The sequence below is a fragment of the Podarcis liolepis genome (genome assembly GCF_965112155.1).
Source record: "Podarcis liolepis genome assembly, chromosome: 3".
NCBI lineage: Eukaryota > Metazoa > Chordata > Lepidosauria > Squamata > Lacertidae > Podarcis > Podarcis liolepis.
This window is the reverse complement of record NC_139557.1, coordinates 81,750,346-81,775,932: the sequence shown is the minus strand read 5'-3', so window position 1 is coordinate 81,775,932 and position 25,587 is coordinate 81,750,346. Positions and strand designations below refer to the sequence as shown.

The window sequence follows — 25,587 nt, the reverse complement described above, 5'->3', positions numbered from 1 at the left end:
ATTTAGAATAAAATATTTTGCCCATTACTTGGTTTGCCTCAAATCACATTGCAACAAATTATGTGAAAATCAGAATGTTTGGTGTCAGAGTAAGGATGTAGGTATAAAAAATATGAAGCTGTGCAAACCAACTTGCTTAGCATGCCTGTACTAGGCTTTAGTTACCATTGGCATTTATAGTTCAACTCTCAAAAAAGTAGTTGCTTCCTGAAAATCATCTTCAAAGAGTCAGGTTTCTCTGGTATGTTGTTATAAACACGGAATTTTATATTTCATTTGATAAAAGTATTTAAAAATATTTATCTATGTGTATCTATGTCTATTACTGTGGGCCTGTTGAAAAGTAGTTCTGTAGCTGAAAAATTGCCACTGAAAATACACCATTGTTTTGTGTTACGAGGCCAATATAATGTAAGGTTGAAAACGGGTGTTGGAAATCAATTTGCAATTTGATGAGCTTTGACTACAAAACCCTGTACACTGATTACTTCTGATCTCAGTCTTTTGGGCAAGCATTCACATAAAATGTGACATAAACATTATGGGAAAAACATTAATTTGTATTCACTTTGTTGTAAAGAAAAGGCTGTTTTGCATAATTGTCTGATTGACAGTTCAGTCACATATAGAACTTTGAACTGTTAGCTTACAAACATGCTAGATGTAAATAAATTGTGGTTTATTAGCTTTGTGCTGCCTACACTTGTGATGTTATTTAAGCTAGCATTTGGTAAGCATTGGAAATTGCTCAGGAAAATTCCATTACCTGAGTTAGCAGTGGATGCTTTCAATTTTGTTTGTTTGGTGCTTTAAATGATGGAAATTTATATAAAAATTATATTAATTTATATAAAAAATACTCTCTAGAAATTCCTGTAAAGTGGCACTGGCTACCAAACTGTTTCTGGGCTTAAGACCAGATGTTGATTATTATCCTGAACCCTATATGGTCCTATACACATAGGAATATATGAACTTCTTTCTAGAATAAATCCAAGCATTCTCCTTCTACCTTCATTAATTGATAAACTCCTGGTACCTTTTCACCTTCACTATAGCAGTTGGGGTGTGGTCTGATAGTGCTGCTTTTAGGAGCCACACTATAGGCAACTCCCCATGTAGGCAGTGTTTATTTTCTGGCTCCCTGCACACAGAAGTGAAATGCGTGTAAATGGGGAGCACCCTGCTGCTCCTCCAGTTTGCAAGGAGAGCTTCCCTGGAGTCCAAAGGAGATGTCCTCTTCGGGCTCCTCGTCAGCTGGAGGTGCAGCAGGGCTTTGTTGAGGCTCTCCAGGTATCTTCCCCCACTTCCAGCACGCAGTGCATATGTGCAGTCGTGCATGACATGAACATGCGTAAGTGGAGGGGATGGCAGTATAACAGTATATAAGGGGGAGCTGGACTGCTGGTGAAGAGGCTAATAATAATAATAATAATAATAATAATTTATTTATACCTTGCCCATCTGGCTGGGCTTCCCTAGCCACTCTGGGTGGCTTCCAACCAAATATTAAAATACAGTAATACACCAAACATTAAAAGCTTCCCTAAACAGGGCTGCCTTCAGATGTCTTCTAAAAGCTTGGTAGTTGTTGTTCTCTTTGACATCTGGTGGAAGGGCGTTCCACGGGGCGGGCGCCACTACCGAGAAGGCCCTCTGCCTGGTTCCCTGTAACTTCACTTCTCGTAGTGAGGGAGCTGCCAGAAGGCCCTCGGCGCTGGGCCTCAGTCTCCGGGTAGAATGATGGGGGTGGAGACGCTCCTTCAGATATACTGGACCGAGGCCATTTAGGGCTTAAAAGCCTAGCTGACATTTGCCCATTTCCTTGCCCATTAAAAAGAAGTGATCAAGTGTAGATACTGATTCACATCTTCGTGGCCTTCGGATGTTACAGCTGAATGGCTTGACTTTTATATACTGTTTGCTAAGAGTAATACAAAGATTCTTGGTTAACATTATAGTGGGTGATGTAACTCACTTCATTTGCTCTTCAGTTCTAATGTTGAGTGGAATTTGGAAGTGGCCATAGCCATAGATCATAATTTTTATTTGTCTTCAGCTGACATTTAAAACATATTTCTCCATTAAACATCTAGTTTACAATGTCTAGGGCTAATGTGCAACATAGCTTGCTGTCTACACAGCCATAACATTTCTTCTCAAAGTGAACATGTACAGAATTTATTAATCTTATCAAAAAGCCTGAGAAGTGTATAACATGGAGTTATTTTGTAATAATATGCTAGATAATAATATTCAATAGACAGTATTTTCAGTTTTAAAAAATATGCAACTTCGTGTTCAGTGTAAGATAAATCTAAAATTTGGCCAGTAAAGGGCAGAAATGACCAGCAGAATCCGAGACCAGGGAGAAGAGTCGGTGGAAGAAGATTGGAAGAAATTTAAAGACTATCTACAGGAATATTGTAAAATTAATGAAGGATAGAATGATGTTGGATAGTAATTAAGGGGTTTCCAGCTGTAATGCTTTAAGAGAATATGAAAAAAGGGTTATAAATGGGTTAAAATCTAATGGTAAGGATTTACTGAACCAATAATTTGAAGTGGAATACAAAAAAGGGAGGTATGAGGAGGTCCGGGAAATAAGTTAAAGGAAAATAAGTAATAGAAAATATGTGTGTGTTTTTTTAACTGTTTTTATTTTGTATTTTTCTTTTTTATTTTTACTGTATTATTTTTTAAAAAAACCTTAACAAATATTTTATGAAAAATAAAATAAAATTTGGCCAGTAAAGGAATGAAATAAATAACTGGAGGTTTGAATAACCCAGGAGACATCGCCGTTTAGAAGCTGAGTGTCTAGAAGGGAGACCATCAGACCATATAGGCATACTTGCAAAGAGGACCAGGAATGTTTTATTTTCATGCATGTTCTCCCCAAATTTGCATTCAGATGTACTGTGTACATATGAATTCTGATATCCCCTTCCTCTTTGCTTCTTCATCCCCTTCTAGGTGGTTTGCTCACTCCCCTCCCTGCCCGAAGCACTGTTAATGAGTTTACCCATTTCCATTTTTTGTGCTTTGTGTGCTCTCTCTCTCACATACACACAACATTGTCTCTTTTTTAATGGAAAAGCAGCTCAGGGGAAAAGCGAGATGTGGTGACACAAGTCCCCAACCATTCAGCAATGTGCATAGCCACTTCTGTCGGAAACTTCACAGAACTTGTTTGTTTCTAAGAAGCATATACAGTAGTACCTCAGGTTACATATGCTTCAGGTAACATACGCTTCAGGTTACAGACTCCGCTAACCCAGAAATAGTGCTTCAGGTTAAGAACTTTGCTTCAGGATGAGAAGAGAAATCGTGCTCCGGCGGCGCGGCAGCAGCAGGAGGCCCCATTAGCTAAAGTGGTGCTTCAGGTTAAGAACAGTTTCAGGTTAAGTACGGACCTCCGGAACGAATTAAGTATTTAACCTGAGGTACCACTGTATGTCTGATAAAAAATGAGGATGTAATTCTGCAGCAGCTTGAGCACTCTGTGTGCATCTGTGTTCAGTTGTAAATGCTCTGAGTTTTCTAAAGGAGGACCAGTTAGAAATATAACTAAAACTTGTCCATCATTCTTAGCAGTAAAGGCAAATCAGAAATTATAATTGGCTCTTAAAAGGGCACCCATTGCTATATTTTAAAGGCAAATACACTTTAACATAAAAGCTTCATGCACTGCAGATTGATGTCTTCCAAGCAAGCAAGCAAACAAACAAACAAACAAACGACTATTTGAATAACAGAATAAAGGGTCACTTAAAAAATTCAGAATGTATATTTGTGATTGGGGGTGTTGATTCAGGAATCTGTTGTAACAGAATTTGCAGAGACAAAGATAATTAAATTTCCACAGAGGTCATCCTGGAGCTGTATTATCTAACTGGCCAGTTGTCAAATAGATGACTTAGGTTTCTGTTATGCTCTGTTGAACTAGCACCTTTCACTTGTTGATTGCTGATGACATGATTCATTTGACAGCGGTTTCTATGCACTTTTCTAGTGCTTGTTGAATCTGTCCAAGTCTTTAATTTTCAAGGTGATATTAAGTTCATAATAAATTCTCAAAATAACAACTGTGGAATTTGTTTTGCAAAGCAATGTATTTCTTTGGTTCGTAAAATATTGCTCATGCAGGCTATTTTTAGTGATATTTGTTCCCTTTTAAATCAGAAAAAAATATTTTTTGAAGCGGTACAGTCATACCTTGGTTCTCGAACAGAATCTGTTCTGGAAGTCCATTTGACTTCTGAAAACGTTCAAAAACCAAGGTGCGGCTTCCAATTGGCTGCAGGAGCTTCCTGCCAGCCAGCATGCCCCATGGTCAGGAGACCAGGGGGAATGTCACCCAGCAGCATCTGAATGGCTACATGTTCCTCATTCCTGTTTTTGAGAGCAGGTGTGGTGTAGTGGTTAAGAGCAGTAGACTCGTGATCTGGTGAACCGGGTTCGCGTCTCCGCTCCTCCACATGCAGCTGCTGGGTGACCTTGGGCCAGTCACACTTCTCTGAAGTCTCTCAGCCCCACTCACCTCACAGAGTGTTTGTTGTGGGGGAGGAAGGGAAAGGAGATTGTTAGCCGCTTTGAGACTCCTTCAGGTAGTGATGAAGCAGGATATCAAATCCAAACCCCTCTTCCTCCTCCTCCTCCTCCTCCTCCTCCTCCTCCTCCTCCTCCTCCTCCTCTTCTTCTTTAAACCATAGTTAATGACAATTTAAAGGTGACAGTGCAGCATGCTGGTGCATGCCACTGGAACTGTGGGCACTTTGCTGCTCCTGCATTTCTGCTATATTGCTGGGAGCTAAGTCACTTTTTGGTGTAGTGTTACGTCCAAGCCCAGGCTTCTGGTGCTCTTAGTTTTCTTCTCACAACTAAGTTGCTGTGGAGTGGCAGCCGCCTGGCTATTTCCCCAGGCTATATCCATCCTCCTAAGAATGCTTGTTGCTGCTGTCCTGGGGTGACTGTCTGTCATTCCCACTTACCTTCTCCCAATGCATCAGAAGCAGTGCCATTGTGAAAGGTCCTGATTAACCAAGCAGGCAGACGGCCAGCCTAGGCCATACTATGTAGTGGGCATTACCAATGTGCATGGACAGCTCTACTTACATGATACAAACTGCTGCTGCTGCTTCATTGCAGCATTTGTTTGAGCAGGCATCTGGTAGGCCATTTTGAGGATGGAATGCTGGACTAGATGGGACTTTCGTCTGCTCCTTCAGGGCTCTTGCATTCTTAAGGTGGTGGAGGATTTACCTGTATGTGCCACATGGCCTGTCCTGCACCACCTTAGTTAACTTGCTGGTCTCTGCTGCACTAGATGTTGCTGCTGCACTAGATGTTGAAAAGAGATTAGGCTGCTATTTTCTGTATATGGAAGGGGGAAGTGGTGCCATCTTGTCTTTGCCTCAGGCAACAAAATATCATGGTCCCTCCCTATTCCCTCAAATTCTGTTTCTTTAATATTATTAATTGTTACCAGGTAGGCAATGGCATGCCTGTGTAGTAGTTAGGGTAGCCATTGATTCTCTAATCAACTGGGAAGCTTATCTAAATATAAATAAGTTAAAAGCTTTTTGAAACATTTTTTCATGAATGATTCCTATTTATAGCTCCGTGAATACACAAGCTGGGGAAATCCTTGGTTTAAATCTAAAATTAATGTTTCTGACATTTAGTGGATCTCGCTGCTCCCAAGAAGTGTTTGACTAATATTTTATTTGGGTACCATTTATTGCTCCACGATTTAGTGGTCTGAGGCAGTGGGGTTGACCGAGGTTGAAGGGGAAAATATATGTGCTGCTGCTGGAGGCCAGAATCTATATTAGAGTTCAGAAATACATTAATCTGCTTTGTATATAATCTTCATAAATGCTACTGTCAGTTCTCTGACTGGTCTAATTCTTAAGGCAAAGCAGTATCATCCATTTTATTTAGAGCAAGCTGATAGCAAAGCAATTATCAGCAAGTCATTTGGTTATGAAGATTATTTCATAAGCCAGGGAACCAGAAACAAGCGTACTGTAACAGATTGTGAAAGGGAACTATTCAGAATGACCACAAAGTCATTGCAGATGTACAGTGGAGCATCTGTGCAACCTTCAGGCAGTCATTTATATACATTAGTGAAGCCATTGGTCTTAGTTTGATTTTTTTTGGTGGTATGCTAGCACAAAGATTTTTTGTGCCAAATATTATTAAAATCTGTTTTGTACATCTGTCCATAAGATATTGAATTAAATAGCTAAATGTATAAGGTGTGTGCATTTCTACTCTTTGGAAGTAAGGTCACTATATGAATTTCTAACACAAGTCTTTCACAATAATACTTTTTTGTTCTTTGTTCTTCCACAGGCTTTCCTCTTATCAAAACGATTCTCCTTTCCTTAACTACAAACAAATTTATACATATGCTTTTCTTGTTGCCTTTGCCTCTATCATTCTTCTCTCCATCTGTTGTTTCTACCTTTATTGAAATTTAAATTATAGGTCCCTGTCTTTCTTGTTTGCGGCATGTGTTCAGGCATAAAACTAAGCTATATATCCATCGTTTTTAAAAAATATCCCGCTTTGCCTCCTCCCTTCCTCCAGCAGGGAAACAAACCACTGAGCAGCTCGGTTACCATTATGTCTGAAACAGCAAACTTGTGGTTTGTCTTAGCGCAAGCAAATCACAATCTGAAGCCAAGGTTGGTTCTTGACTTCATTCATATATATATATATATATATATATATATATATATATATATATATACCCTTTAACATGGGAAAACCTAAACTGTATTCTTGATCATGGTAGGCTTGGGAGAAACAAGGCTTGAGCTCTGTTGGACATGGTGTTAAGTCAGCCACTTCATGGTTTGTTTCTCAGCTCAGCTAAGGGAGGAACACAGATTAATTTGCTTAATCATGGTTTATGACTTAAAGTTGTGGCCACTAGTGATATTAGATAAACAAAGAATAAAATAAATTAATTTAATCACTGTAGCATGCTCTTTTGAGAAGAATTATGTAACTGATTAGTGCTCTTCAACATTCCTGCTGTCCAGATTGGTATTGCGCCATACTTCAACAGGCCATTAGGCTTTTGTTTTTGTAGTGCCCTAATATGGAGATTTATTTCTGGAGAGTGCTATCTCGTCGTCCCCCCCCTTTAAAAGCAAAATTTTGAAGAACCTGGGAGCCCTGTTAGGTCAGACCAAATGCTAGTCCATCAACCTTTTCCAGTAGTGAACAACCAGATGCCTACGGGAAGCTAGATGTAGAAAAGGACTAGCGTAAGTGCTTATTCAGAAATACAGTATTCCCTCATATGAACCTGTCCCTGCTATCAGACATGCTTGATAAGGACACAGAAGAGAGCCTTTTTTGGTGGCAGCTCCCAGACTTTGGAACTCCCTTCCTAGAGAACCTGAGAATAGTCTGCTGGATCAGGCCAATGGCCTATCGAATCTAACATTCTGTTCTCACAGTGGCCAACCAGATGACCGTGGGAAATCAGGAAGCAGAATATGAGAACAAGAGCACTCTCCCCACCCATGGTTTCCAGCAACTGGTATTCAGAAACATTGCAAGTCTGCTATTCTATTCTATTCTATTCTATTCTATTCTATTCTATTCTATTCTATTCTATTCTATTCACTTCAATTTATGTACTGCAGTGGTGGGAAACCTGATGCCATCTGGATGTTGTTGGACTACAACTCCCATCATCCATGACCAGTGGAAGCCAACAACATCTGGAGGGCCACAGATTTCCCAGCTCTTATGGTACAGTACACATGAGAGTGCAGTGTCCTATAAATACATGTACACACACACACTGTCATCCTTGACAGTGTCCATCCTTTTCCCTTAACAACAGCAGTAATAGCTCAGTGGCTATTTTCCATTTCCTTTTTTCTTACCCAGTTGTGCTCACCCGTTATTTGTTCTCAAAATTAAATGCTTCCAAAAGTGATACTATGTTGGTATTTCATTAACTCCATGGACCACAGCATGGCTCTTGATTCAGACCATTTTCTTGCAAAATGGATTGTTGGTATGGGTTAGTGAAAACCTCTGGTTGGTTCTTCAGCCTTGACCAGTGAGTGAAAGCTTGCCATAGCTAATAGATAATAAAATATATTTTCTCTTTATTGTGCAAAGCGTAATTCCGTGGCTGTCAAGCTAAACCAAATAAGCTTATTTCACTGAAAACCTACTCTATAAACTACTGGAGGATGATTAAAGGCCCTTGTCTTCTGGGCTCAAGGCAAAAGGCAATTTGGCTCAGTGATGAACATGTAGTTATTTTTCAAACCTAAAATACAATTTTAACTAAATGTATCTGGAAAAATCTGTCTGAAACATCCAGGAACATGCCATGTCAGGTTGGCATTTTCATACCAATTCATACTGTGCAGCAATGCTTGTGTCTCTTTTGAAGTAACTTCAACACCAGCAGCAATTTTTGAAATGGAAATGTGCTCACTGATGTGATGTGATTGGACCAACTGAGCAGGAGAGTTATTGACAATCTCTCCTCTTGTGACAGATAACAGTGACACTGTAACTCCGCTTCTTAGGATGTATATATAGAGAGACAGAGACATCAGTGCAGGAGAGGCTGAGAAGCAAAGCTTAGAAGCTGGAAGAAATGCTGCAAATTGGTTTTGCAGTCAGTGATGATTATTAGCCATTCAGTAGAACTTTCCCAATGTCATTTGGCTTGCAATTGTCACACCATTTTGTGTACTGTATGTTGAATACAGTGCAATATATGGTGCCAGAGCAGGAGGTTTGCATTGTGGTACAGGATGGTTTGTATATTTAGTAGGAATAAGTTTGACCTCTCCGGGGGTAGACATGCATGCACAACTCGTCCAACTGAGTTGCTCCATTTACTTCATTAGGCAGTCCAGCTGACAGAGTAATAACATTTGTTCTGAGAGACTTGCCTTTAGATCTTTACTGGGCCATAGACATGCTGAGTGGCTTGCGGAAGTTGCTTCTTTTCCATCCTTGGTTTTCTGTCTGTAAATTGAAATATTAGTAATGGTTTTCCATTCCAGGAATGAGAAATCTCAGGCACAGGGCAGAATGTGTCCCTCCACCCTACGTAGGCTTTAGGTGTCTCTCTAGGCCTCAACCCCATCCCATGCTAGCTAGGCTTGTTCTACCACCTCCTTGAGTGCTTAACTGTGACTGCTTCATGCGGGCCAGGATGGAGTTGAGCATGTTATCTATAGATACCCCTGACTTTTGCAGGCCTGGAATGTCATATCTATTACTGGATATGTTAAGTCGTGGGTTGACATAGCAGCCGGCACAGCGATTTCTTCAAGTAGCTCTTTATTATGGTAAGCTGGAATAGAACTGTGAACAGCTCAGCCGGCCTGTATTTATAGGCAGCTGGCTGTCAACATTGTAACCACAACAGCCCAGAGTTCCCGCCTAAAATAACTGCCGCGGACCTGAGTGAAAACTATCTACAGACCTGAGTGAAAACTATATACAGTATCCCCCTGTTGGCCCAGGGTGAAACTACACTACATAACACCCCTCCCCACCGAGATAAGGCGTTAGTTACAATCGTAATGGTTTCCTTATATACAGCACTACGCGTAATGGTTCAATTAGGCACAAAAGCATATCGGTTACATTTCCCATACTTAGACCAACAGTGATACCTGTCCAACAACATAGTCCTTTAAATAAGTTGGGCGCTTGGAAACTCTGCCAGACCGCCGGGGACTGGTAGCCAAGTCCGGAGGGCCACACAGTTCTCGCTGAGGCTGTGGTGCGACCCTAGGTGGCGTTGGAACCAACTCCCCTGAATCCGCTGCTGTGGGTGGAGCCTCCGCAAGTGGAGTGGTCTGAGTCTGTTCTGAAACGGCTTGGTTCGGCTCCACGCTGGCAGTTTGCGAGGGAGGTGTAGGTGGGGCCTCGCCATCTATACGTGTCTCTTCTGGAGCCGCAAGCGCAGTTGGGGGCACCTCGGTAGTGTCCAAGTCCCCAACCCTGCGCCTAAGCTGGTCTATATGCCGTCGCCACAAGCGTCCGTCTTCGAGTGCCACCTGGTACGAGCGAGGTCCAGTGACTCCCACTACTGTGGCTGGCACCCAAGGGATGTCCCCCACATAGTTCCGGGCAAAGACCTGGTTTCCTGGGACAAATGACCGTGGTGCGTTGGCACAGCCTGGGGGTTCAGCCACGGCAAAGTCTGGGTGTAGCCGGTCGAGCGGTGACCTGAGGCGGCGGCCCATAAGCAGTTCAGCAGGACTCCTCCCTGTGGCCGCATGAGGGGTGATGTGTTGCACGAACAAGTATTCGGCGACCCGCTCATGCCAGTCTCCCCGGTCCAGGCGCGCCAGTGCCTCTTTTGTTGAGCGCACCATTCTTTCCGCTTGCCCGTTGCTGGATGGATGAAAGGGTGCCGTTAGTGCATGGCGGATGCCCAGTCCCAATAGATACCGCTCAAACGTGCCTGACGTGAACTGCGGTCCGTTGTCAGAGACAAGGACATCAGGACACCCATGCGTTGCAAACAGGCCTCGCAGCACCCGGATGACAGCTTCGGTAGTGGTGGAGGGCATCAGGGCGACCTCCAGCCATTTGGAATAGGCGTCCACCACTACCATAAAAGTCCGGCCGTGAAAGGGGCCAGCCAGATCGATGTGCACCCTCGACCAGGGTGTCTTTGGCGTCTCCCAGGTGTGTCCCTTAGCTGCCGGTGGTGCAGGCCTCGACTCCTGGCACGCTTGACAGGCGGACACCCAGGCAGTGATGGCATCGTCCATATTAGGCCACCAGACGTAACACCGAGCCAACGCCTTCATTTTGACAATTCCCGGGTGGCCAACGTGCAGAGCCTCCAGGACGCGCTGACGGAGTCCCTGGGGAATCACGACGCGGTCTCCCCACAGCAGGCAGCCGCGATGAGCTGAGAGTTCATGTTGTCTGGTTGCGAAGGGCTGGAACTCCGATGCAAAAGGCCCTTGTGGCCACCCCCTCCACACCCAGTTGAGCACCCGGCTGATGGTGCGATCCTGGGCAGATGCGGAGGCCACAGTGGCAGCCGATACAGGCGCTGCCGGAAGATCCTCAATCAGAAGGAGCGATGAAGCTGGAGCCGGGTCTTCCACAAATGCTGGAAGAGGGCAACGGCTGAGGGCGTCGGCATGGCCCATCGATTTCCCCGGGCGATGGATGAGCCGGTAGTGGTAGGCAGCCAGAAAAACAGTCCAGCGCAGCATGCGTGGTGAGAGGACCGGTGGAGTTGGACGATCACCAGCGAGGAGGCCCAGGAGTGGCTTGTGGTCAGTGATGAGGTCAAAAGTCCTGCCATAGAGGTATTCATGGAACCTCTTCACTCCAGCCACAAGTGCCAATGCCTCCTTGTCGAGCTGGCTGTAATTCCGTTCCGTTGGAGATAGTGTCCTGGAAAAGTAGGCGAGCGGTGCTTCTTTTCCATCTGGAAAACGGTGACTAAGGACAGCACCGATGCCAAAAGGTGAGGCGTCGCAGGCAAGGACCAGCGGCCTGGATTCACTGTACTGTACCAGCACACTGTCTGAAGAAAGGAGAGCCTTGACCGCGTTGAAGGCTGCCGTCTCCCGATGACCCCAGGCCCAAGGCGTCTTAGTGCTAAGGAGTCGGTGAAGAGGCTCAGCCACTGTGGCTTTGTGGGGCAGGAACATGTTATAAAAGTTCAGCAGCCCCAGGAATGCCTGCAACTCCGTTTTGTTCTTTGGGGTGGGGGCCTGCTGGATAGTGCGGATCTTGGATGTGGTTGGATGAAGACCGGAGGCATCGATAAGATAGCCCAGGAACTCTACCTGTGGAACGGCGATCTGGCACTTCTCCCTCTTTACCTTGAGCCCGGCCTCCTGGAACCTGGTCAGCACGGCACGGAGGCGCTCGAACAGCTGCTGGTGTGAGTCTGCAGACACCAAGACGTCATCAAAATATGGTACCACGCCCGGAAGCCCTTGCAGGAGACGCTCCATAAGGCTTTGGAAGATGCCAGGAGCCACACTCACCCCGAACTGCAACCGGCGGCAACGGAATGCCCCCCGGTGGGTGACGATCGTCTGGGCTTCAGCAGTGGCATCATCGACTGGCAGTTGTTGATAGGCTTGGGCAAGGTCCAGCTTAGCGAAGACCTTACCCTCACCCAGGGAATGCAGCAGGTGTTGGACAACAGGAACCGGATAAGCGTGCTGCTGAAGTGCCTTGTTGATCGTGCACTTGTAGTCAGCGCAGATTCTCACCGACCCATCTGGCTTGACAGGCGTGACGATGGGGGTTTCCCACTTTGCGTGGTCAACCGGCTCCAAAACTCCTTGGGCGATCAGTTTGTCCAGTTGTTCGTCCACCTTAGCCTTGAGAGCAAAGGGAACCCGGCGTGGCTTTAGCTTGATGGGGGCGACTTGTGGATCAAGGCTAAAGGAGATGGGCGTACCTGTATATTGGCCCAAGGTGCCGTCAAAAACCTCGGCAAAGTCTTTGACCAGACCCTCAGTCTCTGCGTTAGAGATGCAGTTGATGCCGGTGACTTCCAGGCCGAGGGCATCAAACCAGTCTAGCCCTAGGAGGCTTGGCCGCTGACCTTCGACCACCACCAACCGGAGCAGGCCCGAAAAATCCTTGAAGGCGATCCGGAACCGGCCAACGCCTACCACGGGAATGTCGTTTCCCTGGTAGTCTCTCAGGTGTACGCGGTGAGAGTCGAGTTGCCTTTTGGACACTCTGGGTACCAGTCTTTTGATGGTGCTCCATGACACGATGGACAGGGCAGACCCGGTGTCGATCTCCATGTCACATGGAGCTCCTTCAATGAGCACCGTGACGTTCAGCTTGCGTCGCGTAGGCGAGTCGGTTTGGCCAATCGTGGTTCCAGACGGGCAGCGGCAGTTGGTGAGAGCGAAACAACTTTCCTTGGCAGACTGGAGTGAAGACTTGGACTTGCGAGTCGATGAAGGGGGGGTGTCAGACGGAGCCGATCGGCAGACCTTAGCGATGTGGCCCCTTCTGGAACACTTCCTACAGATGGCGTCTCTGAATCGACACTTGGCACGGGAATGGTTGCCTCCGCAGCCAGCACATTCCGGTTGGCCCTTGGACTTCTGTTGGAACTTCCTGCGCTCCCGCTTTGTCTGGTGCACGTCATCGTCTTCACTGGAGGATGCCTCCTCACTGCTGGCCTCTTCATGATGCACCGGAACTGGCTCCCTAGCAAGACGCGGGCTGCTGGACTTGCGGATCTCCTGGGCGGAGCGTTCAGCAGCTTCTGAGGCCACAGCCTCCTCAATGGCTTTCTGTAGCGTGAGGTCTGGCTTGGCTAGGAGGCGCCGTTGCAGATGGATGTCCCGGACCCCGCAGACGATTCGATCCATCAGGGCATCGTCTAAGTCTCGGAACTCACAGTGCATTGCAGCCTGTCGCAGGGTGGTGGTGTAGTTGTTGATTGACTCCCCCTCTGCCTGGTTCCGGTGGTAGAACGCATGGCGGGCAGCAATCTTGGACGGCTTTGGTGCGTAGTGGTTGCGGAGCTTCTCTTGGATCGTGTCCCATGGTGTTGCCTGGACTGCTTCAGGCGCAACCAACGCTCGGGCCGTCTCAAACACCTCAGGCCCACAGAGGCTGAGGAATAGGCCCCGCTTCCGATCCTTTGATACTGCTGTCAGCTCGTTGGCTTGGAGGTAGCAGTCGAACCGAGCGAGGTAGGAGTCCCATGATTCAGAGGCTGGCGCAAACGGCGGTAGAGGCACAAGTGAAGCCATGATTCCGATGCCGGCGTGAAGGGCGATGGATGGAACACAGTGCTCTAGCCAGAACAGTCAGCTCTGAATTGGTTCTGCCCAGTGATTTCGCTCAGTGATTTCGCTCTGTGATTCAGCTCAGTGATTCAGCTCAGTTCAGAGGCTGGCCGCATCTGGCTGTGCTCTGATGTCCATCCATCCCACCTTCGTCGCCAGTGTTAAGTCGTGGGTTGACATAGCAGCCGGCACAGCGATTTCTTCAAGTAGCTCTTTATTATGGTAAGCTGGAATAGAACTGTGAACAGCTCAGCCGGCCTGTATTTATAGGCAGCTGGCTGTCAACATTGTAACCACAACAGCCCAGAGTTCCCGCCTAAAATAACTGCCGCGGACCTGAGTGAAAACTATCTACAGACCTGAGTGAAAACTATATACAGTATCCCCCTGTTGGCCCAGGGTGAAACTACACTACATAACAGGATATGCTTCTGGTGCTGCCCATTCCTAGCATGCAACCCGTGAAGGTTTCTCATGGGGGAATGTGACATTTGGACTGAAAAATGTCCACCATCCCACCTCTATTCCATTATGAAGGTATTCCATATTCTTCATGTTCTGGGATAATCAATAAAACCAAGGAAACGTCATCCTTCTCAGTCACTGGAATCCAAATCGATCAATAAATACAGGCCTAAATTCATAACAGTTAGGCATGGTTAAGCCTATTGACCTCCAGTGGACTTAAACAGTTACCTGTGTTGGATTTAGGTCATATCTGAATTGTTCTGTTATTTATTGATCAATTTCCTTCAAGCTTGTAAATATGGTCATATATGGAAATCTCATCTGTAAAACAGAAATAATAATAATAATAATAATAATAATAATAACAATAATAATAATAATAATAATAATAATTTATTATTTATACCCCGCCCATCTGGCTGGGTGTCCCCAGCCACTCTGGGCGGCTTCCATAAAAACCAAAAATACAGTAAAATATCACACGTTAAAAACTTCCCTGAACAGGGCTGCCTTAAGATGTCTTCTGAATGTCAGGTAGTTGTTTATCGTTTTGACATCTGCTGGAAGGGCGTTCCACAGGGCGGGCGCCACTACCGAGAAGGCCCTCTGCCTGGTTCCCTGTAGCTTTGCTTCTCAGCGTCCGGGTAGAATGATGGGGGTGGAGACGCTCCTTCAGGTATACTGGACCGAGGCCGTTTAGGGCTTTAAAGGTCAGCACCAACACTTTGAATTGTGCTCGGAAACGTACTGGGAGCCAATGTAGGTCTTTCAAGACCGGTGTTATATGGTCTCGGCGGCCGCCCCCAGTCACCAGTCTAGCTGCCGCATTCTGGATTAGTTGTAGTTTCCGAGTCACCTTCAAAGGTAGCCCCACGTAGAGTGCATTGCAGTAGTCCAAGCGGGAGATAACCAGAGCATGCACCACTCTGGCGAGACAGTCCGCAGGCAGATAGGGTCTCAGCCTACGTACCAGATGGAGCTGGTAAACAGCTGCCCTGGATACAGATTTAACCTGTGCCTCCATGGACAGCTGTGAGTCCAAAATGACTCCCAGGCTGCGCACCTGGTCCTTCAGGGGCACAGTTACCCCATTCAGGACCAGGGAATCCTCCACACCTGCCCGCCTCCTGTCCCCCAAAAACAGTACTTCTGTCTTGTCAGGATTCAACCTCAATCTGTTAGCCGCCATCCATCTTCCAACCGCCTCCAGACACTCACGCAGGACCTTCACCGCCTTCACTGGTTCTGATTTAAAAGAGAGGTAGAGCTGGGTATCATCCGCATACTGATGAACACCCAGCCCAAACCTCCTGATGATCTCTCCCAGCGGCCGCATGTAAATGTTGAAAAGCATGGGGGAGAGGACAGAACCCTGAGGCACCCAGGGGTCTGAACACTCATCCCCCACCACCACTTTCTGAACACGGCCCAGGAGGAAGGAGCGGAACCACTGTATAACAGTGCCCCCAGCTCCCAGCCCCTCAAGACGGTCCAGAAGGATGCTATGGTCGATGGTATCAAACGCCGCTGAGAGATCCAGCAGAACTAGGAAACAGCTTTCACCTTTGTCCCTAGCCCACCGGAGATCATCAACCAGTGCGACCAAGGCAGTTTCAGTCCCATGATGAGGCCTGAATCCCGACTGGAAGGGATCCAAAATATCTATTTAAGAGAATTGTTGATTAATGGTTGCAAAATATTCTTTTCAGCCTTAGTATATCAGGATGGCACAAGAAAGAAAAATATGAGAAGAGGAACCAGATTAGATTCTGAAGAGAAAAGATCTTACACATTAGAAATTTAGTAAAACTGAAACATCTTTATATTTCACATAAATGTCCAGATCCTGAAGTTGTTTACTCTTAGATAAGTTGCATTGATTTTAATAAGGGCTCTATATATCCAAACTAGTATATTTAAGTATTGCAGAGTTAATTAAAATTCTAATTTAAGATTCTATTTGTTTTGTATAATCTTTAGATGTTGCAAAAATGTGAGACTTTTTTCTGAATCGAGAGCAATGGTGGGAAGCCTGCTCTGTGTGTGGTTATCCAGCAATCTTTATTTCTTCTACAAAATTCCAAGTGTCTTGACAACATCACAACCCTGCAATCAATAGAACAAATCAACAACAGGCAAAATTATAGCAAACTAAGCTGTCAATTGACAGGCATATCCCCAGCTATAGAAAAAAGACGGAAAACAATGTGTTTTGATTCTGTTTTAATTGGAGCAGCCTAGATAAGCCAGCTTTCTAAAAATATGTATGACAAGCTGGCAGTTATATTTTGAGTCTGCTACTGTTTACATAGAAACCTACCTTCCCAGCCTTGCAGATGAGTCTTTCTAGAAGTCGGGCTTTTTGCAGGTAGAAACTTTTACTTTTAACAGCTGTAAAACAGGCAAAAATGCAACATGAGATACAGTGGTACCTCTGGTTGCGAACGGGATCCATTCCGGAGGCCCGTTTGCAACATGAAAAGAGCACAACCCGCAGCGGCGCATCTGTGCACATGCAGGTTGCGATTCGCCACTTCTGCACATGCGCGTGATGTCATTTTGCGCTTCTGCGCATGCGCGAGCGGCGAAACCTGGAAGTAACCCTTTCCAGTGCTTCCGTGTTGCCGCGGGACGTAACATGAAAGAACGTAACATGAAGCAAGCGTAACATGGGGTATGACTGTCCTGGAGATTTCAGCTGTTGAATTTCTGTCTCCTAGAGCTGTTAAAAACAATGGGTTGGATTGAAAATTGCCTAACTAAAAGAGGAGGCAATACAAGTTGGTATGTTAGGTGCCCTGGGAAATGGTTCATAAGAAAGTAGAATGCTTGGGTAAGTGAGCCAATCACATTCCCAGAGCAGCAAGTGAGGATGTTTAGACAGCACCTGGACAGCAGATCTCCAATGCAGAGAGTGAAAGGGAGGCTTTTCTTGAGTCAAAGAGGGAAAATGATATAGCGAGGGTTAAAAAGTATTAGAAATATGTGGAAAACACTTTTCAACACAAAGCATTTATGATTGTTAAAGACTATTGTGGTTTAAGCCATTTATTATTATTTTTTTTAAAAAAAATACACGGTGAAGAAGCACATATGGGAGGAAGACAAAGGCTGTTTGTTGACAGTGCTTACTTGGCTAAGTAAAAGTGGCATGCGAGGGCAAGTAATTCCCTGAGTTATTCATTCTAAAGGTGTGGTTGGTCTGTAGTTAAAACTTCAACATGGTTCTAACTGTGGTTGCATATGTGTACCTTTGTTCTGCTAGGTGGGTTGATTTGGGGTTTTTTTTTTTACATGTTTGGTAGTGTGAAAAAAGAACATTCGGCAAGTATATGATCAATTTATAATTTTTACCATGGGATGTCACTAGAGTGCAGATAGAGATGAACATGTTAAATTGCTATCTTAAGGATTTGTTTAGCTTGCTCATTAAAAATACAAGCAAAGAACCCTTCATTAAAGCATGAATGCATATTGTAGGGATGGAATTCAACACTATAGGAAGTTGAATAATTTTATATTACATTTTTTATTCATTTCTCCTTCATTTTTGTGATAATTGAGTTTTTGCTGATGGTAGTCTTATCTAAAGTATTTTTTCCCACGTTGTAAGCCACCTTGAGCATGGTTTGAACTGTGGAAAGGTGCCATACAAATAAAAGTAGGTATGTATGTGTCAGATGGCAATGGTGGTTGCTCGTGAGTAACCAGTCAAGACACTGACCTGTCTTTTACAGGTTTTAGTTTGGTGCAAAACTATTTACAGTGCAGAACCACAAGTTCATGTCTGCCTCAATCGCTAGCAGAATCCGGGAGTGGTCGTTTCCGGGTCCCCCCCCCAACATAAGAGCTTAGTTACCCCCAGCCTTTTCCTTCCTTCTTTGCGTTTTACACCTCTGCGCAGGGTGGGCAACGGAAGAGACGTGCTTCCCTCCTGGCCAGCTTGGCCAGGAGCGGTGCTGAGGCTCCCAGCAGCATCCTCTGGTCCCTTCCCCTCTTCCCTACTGGAGGTGTGGCTTTCCCCACCACAGGAAGAGGAACTGCTTCTCAAGATTTTCGGAGGTTCCCTGTAACCCAACTGCCCCTCTGCTTCCCTACCCTGTTCCGATGGCAGTACCCTGACAGTATGTATGTAAAGTAATGTGCAGATGAATTTGGATAAGGTGTTTTGGCATGTTCAGTTACAAGTTAGTGTGTTGTGTACGTTGATGAAAGCTTTAGATTCAACTCTAGCTTGCTTTTGGGTTGCATCCAGCGATGTGATTTCTAGATCCACCGAGCCATCAATGAAGACCCGCTTAGCTGGGTATGCATGTATATTCATCACTTAACTGCATTATCAAACCATCACTTCCATGTGGGAATGGCTCACCGCAAGGAAAGTGAACTTTAATTTCATCTTGCCTCATGTCAAAGGCAATATTTTTTTAATGGAGTCAGTTCACGCATTCAGCTACCCATCTCTAACGGAGCTTGCCAGAGGTCGAACAATGTGGTTCAGACAATACACAGTATTCACATGTAGTAAAGGAGGGTAGGAGGAGCCATGGAGGGGAGATGTGTGTCTTGGGTTCCTGGGTTGTCCTGCTGAACTCTGATGGGTGCTGTTTTGTGTTTGGAGTCCTGAGGCAGGGCTACCTGCTATAGGCACAGAAGCGTTAGAATTCTGTTGAGGTTCCTGTTTGTGTTCTGGAGGCTGTTTTGTATAATTGCCAGGAGGTCCTACACACAAGTAGGAGTCTGGCAGAGACACATGCTCGACTGGCATGTTCTCTCCCTCCTGGTCCTTCCTTCGGGAGATTCAAAATCTTTCTCCAGCCTGAACATCACAGCGACTGATACCTTAGAGGCATCAGCACACTTCAGGATCAGCAGAGTATAGGCAGTCAGCGTACAGACTCAGTAGCGCAGCATTTGGCTAAACTACGTTTATTTACATATACACATTAGGAGCATCGTAACTCAGCTCCTTCCTCTTCAGCATCAGACAGCAAAGAGAAAGAAGAAAGGACAAACGTCCTACATCACGGAAACACAGTAATACAAACATCCTGTCTCCATGACTTCCCACAATGTGGAATAAAAGCATACACCGTCATGTAATAAAAACAATCCCATGACTGCAACACGGGAAAAGAATCCTAACAGAAGTGCTCTCTTTGGATGCAATGTGTCCTTTCTCCATAGTTCATGCAATGTGGATGGGCAGCTTGCTTAATATTCTATTCTTCCCTCTTACTGAAGTCCATGGGAGGGAAATAGCATGTGCCAGATCTGCTGTAGGCCTGGTGTGAAGTTGCCCTGTTGACAGGTGTGGTCACAGATGGAAGAGGTATGCAATATAGTGCAACTATATTCCTTTCCTGTGCCACCCATGACTTGCTTTCAGCTTTTCTGCTTCTGTATTGCAGTCATGCTTCTGCCTAATCGTGTTGACTATCATCTGGCAGGTTTCTAGCACAGGAACCATATTTATTCAAGGAAAATATTAAAAACAAAACAAAGATCAAAATCTGTGTGCAGTCATTTCACCCAGTTACTGGGTTAATTCCCATTAAAATTGGCATATCAAGAAGACAATTTATTCCAGGTTCTCACCAAATCCTGTTTGAACTGAAATAACCTTAAATATGTATGATTTTCAAATAAGGAAAAAGGAAAAAGCCTCCAGGTTCCTAATGAATACCCATGATGGCAAGGCATAGTAGACCAAGTGCGATAAGAAGCTTTATCCACAGCAATAATTCAGGAGCCTGAAAAATGCATAATTTATAGATCAAAATATTCTCTAGTTACTAGTTAAAACTGACAAACCAGTATCAGTTGTCAAATACTGATTTTTGCTACTCAACTGATCATTGGCTTCTTCCTTCTCATTAATGTAAACATGGATATATTCGTGGGATTCATTGGGAGCTACTGGATAAGTGCCATGAGATTTCTGTTGATTTCCATATATAAAATGTAAAAAAAGAGGCTTCAACATTACAGTTCCATTTGAAGTCAAATGCTAGCATTGCTGCACACAAAAAGGAATGTGTATTGAAAGTGTGGGAAATTGTACTGTTTCAACCATCTACTCCAGGAATTATTGATGCTCTGCTTCAGTAGTGGTGTAAAACCTCCTCCACATTATAAGGAAAGGTACACTGTAATACCATACTCTATTTAGTATAGATTTGTTTATTTGTTTGTTTACCCTATGATTATTCTTGCATCTATCCTTGATTTCCTCTCTGGTTGGTGCAACTGAAGTTTGACCTTGTCCACATAATCTAAAACTGGTTTACTGTCCTAACTCAGTTGTAACAGATGAATGCTTTGCAGCTGCTGTAATTATAACCTGTACAAGGAAGGCAAGCAGAGCGGAAATGGACCAGGGTTCAAAGATGGCAAGACTTACATTGGCTTGCTCCCCGGGCAGCACTTGAACTGATGACTTGAGGAATGGCAGTCAGGGATTAGGCAGAAATTTATGCTGGCTACAGGGGAAAACTAAGGAGATTAGCCAAGGAAAACTCCTTGCACCAATAGGCTACAGTGTGTCAGCTAATAAATCCTGAACTGCATTAAGGCTTTTGCCTCTAGCTTCCTTGCTGATCTGGCTAAAAAGGATACCTTCATTTACTGCAGGCACACCTTTGCCCTTTCCCCTTCGTCCAGTAGATAGGACCTGGGTCTGGCATCAGAGGATTCTAGGTTGGCCGTTCTGGCAATACTGCAGCACAATAATAGAATGGCATTTTACTTGCAGGTCTTCAACTGGACACAAAGGCAAAATTTGGGATATAAAACAAGTAAGCAAATAGATAATTAAATGCTGCAATGCTTAATTACCTAGAACTGGGTTGGGGGACCTGTTGCCATCTAAACGTTATTGGACTCCTAATTCTCATTAGCCCCAGCCAGCATGGGCAATGGTCTGGGATGATGGGAGTTGTAGTCCAACAATATCTGGAGGGCCACAGGTTCCCCATCCCTGATCAGGTAGAATGGGTACCATAAGAACCTTTTGTGAGTGACAATATAACCTTGAAAGGCACTTTGAAGCAACCCCCCCCCCCCAAAGTGAAGGCTAACCTAAAAAGTAAATTGACAGAAATAATACTTTTTTTCCTTAAAGTAACTCTATGGTCTGCTCTGCATTTATCCAATTTGCCTAAGGCTTTGTTTTACTTACAGAAGTTACTTATCCTCAGATTTTTTTTTAGTCTCAAAGGTTTTGAAAGCAACATACCATCATCCCAAGGTTACATGTGAAGAGGAGAGATAAGGAGATATTAATTATTTGAACTTACCCTGACTAGAAGGATATGGGTGGGGGCAGGGGCAGCAAACAGAAAAGGTTTGTCTCGTTTTCACTGAATGCCTGCTGTGAATCTAACCCCCTGCAAGTCAAAGAGCAGAATAATAATTGCATGTTGGTTCACGTACAGATTCAGCAACTCTGACAACCATGTCTTGTGACGTCAGTCTTGATTTTAACACAATTGTTTCCAACAGAAAGTGTTGCAAAAGGGATTGTAAAGTAAAATAAACAGAAAAGTTCTGCATTAACAGAAGATTTTAGATACATCAGGGTGGTGCCCTGTATCAGAACATAGAGCTGTTTAAATATTTGCTTTAATGCCCCAGTCTTCCTTAGCCCCGTATCATGAATCAGCAGAGATAGCATGAACTAGAGGCTACAATGTGGATTTTTTTAAGTGAGAGCATTCCAGGTTTTGAATTCCCACTAAGCTACAAAACTCAGTAAGTGGCCTTGCTCATATAATCCCCTCTCTTTCAGGACCACAGTCAACATATTGCTGCCAATGTAAGTGACAGCCACAGATCTAGTTCCTCTCTCTCCCTCTATAACATCTAGTAGAATTTGTCTGGTGTCGTTACACTACAGAGTTCTTGGTTTCACTGCCCCTGTTATCAGCAGCCAGTGTAGGACAGTGGTTAAAGAACTGCAAAACCTTATGCTACCCTGATCCAGATGTTACAACAGGAGGATGGAACTAGCTGCACAGCTGTTGTGTTTTGGAGTTTGTCCCTGGGCTTCTTGGGCTGCAATGCAAAATTCTGCCCTGGCTTCTTTGGAGGAAAGGTGGGAAACTTAAGAAACAAATATAACCTGATGACAGTGGCACTATACTAATGGTGTGCATTGGCACAAAGTTTTGTGTCACTTCATTGCTCTGTTTCTGTGCTGTATTTCCGTGATATCTCTATGTTCCTCTCGGACCTTGGGCTTTTCAAGATGTAAGGATATCCAAAATGTTGCCTGCAGAGCTCTATATTGCTTTTTAGTTCTATAGCACAGCTGTGGAGGCTTTATTTTTAAAGTTAAAACTTTCGTTTAAGTTTTTAAAAAATCCATATATTGCTCTGCTTTTTAGGAAAAAAACTCCAAAACCCACAGACCAACCCTGAGCTCTTCAGAACTCTGCAGGCAGCAGTCTAGGGAGTCTCATATTGTTAGGCCTATTGGTCAGTTGGAGGACACAACCAACCACTAGACAGAAAGGCTGATGTGAAGCTGCAAAATTACACAAACACACAAATACGTACCACCTCTTAATTAAGGTCAGAAAGAGACAGACCCCAGCTCCAAGGCATTGTGAAAGAAAGGTAAAGGTAAAGGTACCCCTGCCCGTACGGGCCAGTTGTGTCCGACTCTAGGGTTGTGCGCCCATCTCACTTAAGAGGCCAGGGGCCAGCGCTGTCCAGAGACACTTCTGGGTCACGTGGCCAGCGTGACAAAGCTGCAGCTGGCGAGCCAGCACCAGCGCAGCACACGGAAACGCCGTTTACCTTCCCGCTATAAAGCGGTACCTATTTATCTACTTGCACTTAAGGGTGCTTTCGAACTGCTAGGTGGGCAGGAGCTGGGACCGAAAGACGGGAGCTCACCCCGCTGCGGGGATTCGAACCGCCGACCATGTGATCGGCAAGCCCTAGGCATTGAGGTTTTACCACCAGCGCCACCCACGTCCATTTTGTGAAAGAAAGAAAGTCCCTATTACTTCCCCCACAAAAAACCCCCGAACCCATTTGACCACAATTTGGCAGGCTTAATCTATTCTGGAGGAGCTATGGAGGGAAAGTGCATTTCATCCATATTGGTCAAAAGGAGTTATAGCTGTTTTTAGATTCCTCTTTATAGTGAATGGGGGAACACAGAGCTTTGTTTTATATGGAGCAGCTCAGAACATGAAACACAGATTGCAGCTGAGAGGCTACAGAGCGATTCAGAACCAGATCAGCTTTTTTTTTTAAAAAAAAACACCACACACACAGAGATACAAGGCACATCCTTACAATGCTGGGGGCAAATAGCACACATGATGTTATGTACTGAGTTGAATAGGATCCAAACTGAAGCAGTCTGATTGGTCCTAGAACAATAGGATCCAAATTGCAGCAGTCTGATTAGTCCTAGAACAATAGGATTCAGAATGCAGCAGTCTGATTGGTCCTAGAACAATGCAGCAGTATGATTGGTTGGCAGGAACCACCCAATCCTGCTCCAGATAGAAGTGAATCCACAACCTGATTGGCTTACAGTAGAATTCCAGAATTAGCCAATCATGTGCAGCCCATTGTGTAAATAATGTATATAAAGCAGATACTGTGAGGGGACTTTCATTCATTCCTCCTCACCACTATGAGCTGAATAAAGAGCATGAAATCACTTTGCGACTCTGAGTATATTTCACATGACCATCACCTTATAGCCTTGTTTGTGAGCTTGTAGAGACATCTGATTGGGGCATTTTTTGAAAATGGAAGTAGCTCTGCTACTTGGGCCTTGATCCAAACCAAGTTGTCGTTTCTTATGTAAAGCTCCGACAGTATTGTTGAAAAACGTCTTTGTATGGAAATGGAGAGCCCTGTGTTTTTATAAAGACTGCATTCGCATAATTACTGCAGTTCACAGAGTGCATGGACCAAAACCTATTGAAATATGCTGCAGGCATGCCATTGATTCAACAGGACTTTGGATTAGACCCTCAGAATCGTAACTCATGCCGTGACCCGTCTTCTTTTCAGTATTGATGCATTGTTGCTGAACTCTTACACGCCTCAACTTATTTCAAAGTCCTGAATAGCTCCTCAAACTCCTGTTGTTCTTTTATCTTCACTGTGTGCTTGAACTGTTAGTATGGTGAAAAGAAAGGTTAGGCCTGCACAGAGGAGAAAAATGACTCGTAGGTAGGTAGTTTCCAAGGCCAGCCTGGCCTCTAGCAGTGAGCGTAATAGACACAGGGATGTGCTGATGTTTTTGTGATGACTGATAACACAGAGCAGTGGGACATCTGAAGGAGCAACGTGACAACATGCAGACTGAAAAGACAACAACTGGGGAAAGGACCTTGAAAGATCACTTATACTACACTGAAAGAAAATTTGCTTTTTCACCATCTTAGCCAGACCACTGCACAAATGATCTGGCTATTCTCTGTTACGGAAAAGGAGCAATGCGGCAGCAAGCTGCAGCTGGCTGGAAAGCAAAACATGAAGGGAATGTTGGGACTGTACCGTGGGAACAAAGGGACAGTCTAATCACAGAGCTGAGCACCGGAATTAGCTCAGAGTGTAATTTGACCTGTACAGGAAGTACAGGAGGTGGAGTTTGTCTCTCTGCTGTTGGAGTTTGAAGAGAGCAGACGCATTTCTCTGTAATGCTGCAAAGACAGAAATAAAGGCATGTAAATACATTTCTGTCTATCTCTTTCCCCTCCCTGGGGGGAGCAGGGAGCAGGGAAGAGTGGTGTGTTCTTCTCACGCTTGAGGAGGATCGCCGATCGTGACCTAGCCTGTATCCTGCCGGGAAACGCAGACAGGGAGGTCAACAAGGGGATCAAGCCGGGTGCCTGGAGAGTGGCCAGTTTCTCCTGATAAGGCTTGAATTTCCAAACATTCTCTAATATCATCAAAACAGGATGAAGAAGAAAACCAGAACTTGGATAATTATTCTTTACCTAAAACATGTTGCTTATTTGACACATGGGACAATAGAGGACATGGCCCTCCACAAAAGACCCAAACATTTGCACCTAAGCTTTACTAAGCTGTTGATGCTTGTAGCTAGCTGCCTGGAGGCCTAGCTCCACAGTTATGGGTGAGCCAAGTCCTGAGCTGCCAGGGGATTGCAGGTTGTGGGCTACTGGGTGAGTTTCACATACACAGTGGTACCTCAGGTTAAGTACAGTACTTAATTCGTTCCGGAGGTCTGTACTTAACCTGAAACTGTTCTTAACCTGAAGCACCACTTTAGCTAATGGGGTCTCCGGCTGCCGCCGTGCCGCCAGAGCAC

At 44.8% G+C, this 25,587-nt stretch overlaps 1 protein-coding gene across 8 annotated transcripts in view; it reads left to right on the top strand.

Moving 5' to 3' along the window:
• Window positions 1-25,587, top strand: part of SMYD3 (SET and MYND domain containing 3) — a 347,371-nt gene that overhangs the window by 12,582 nt on the left and 309,202 nt on the right. The window lies entirely within an intron of this gene.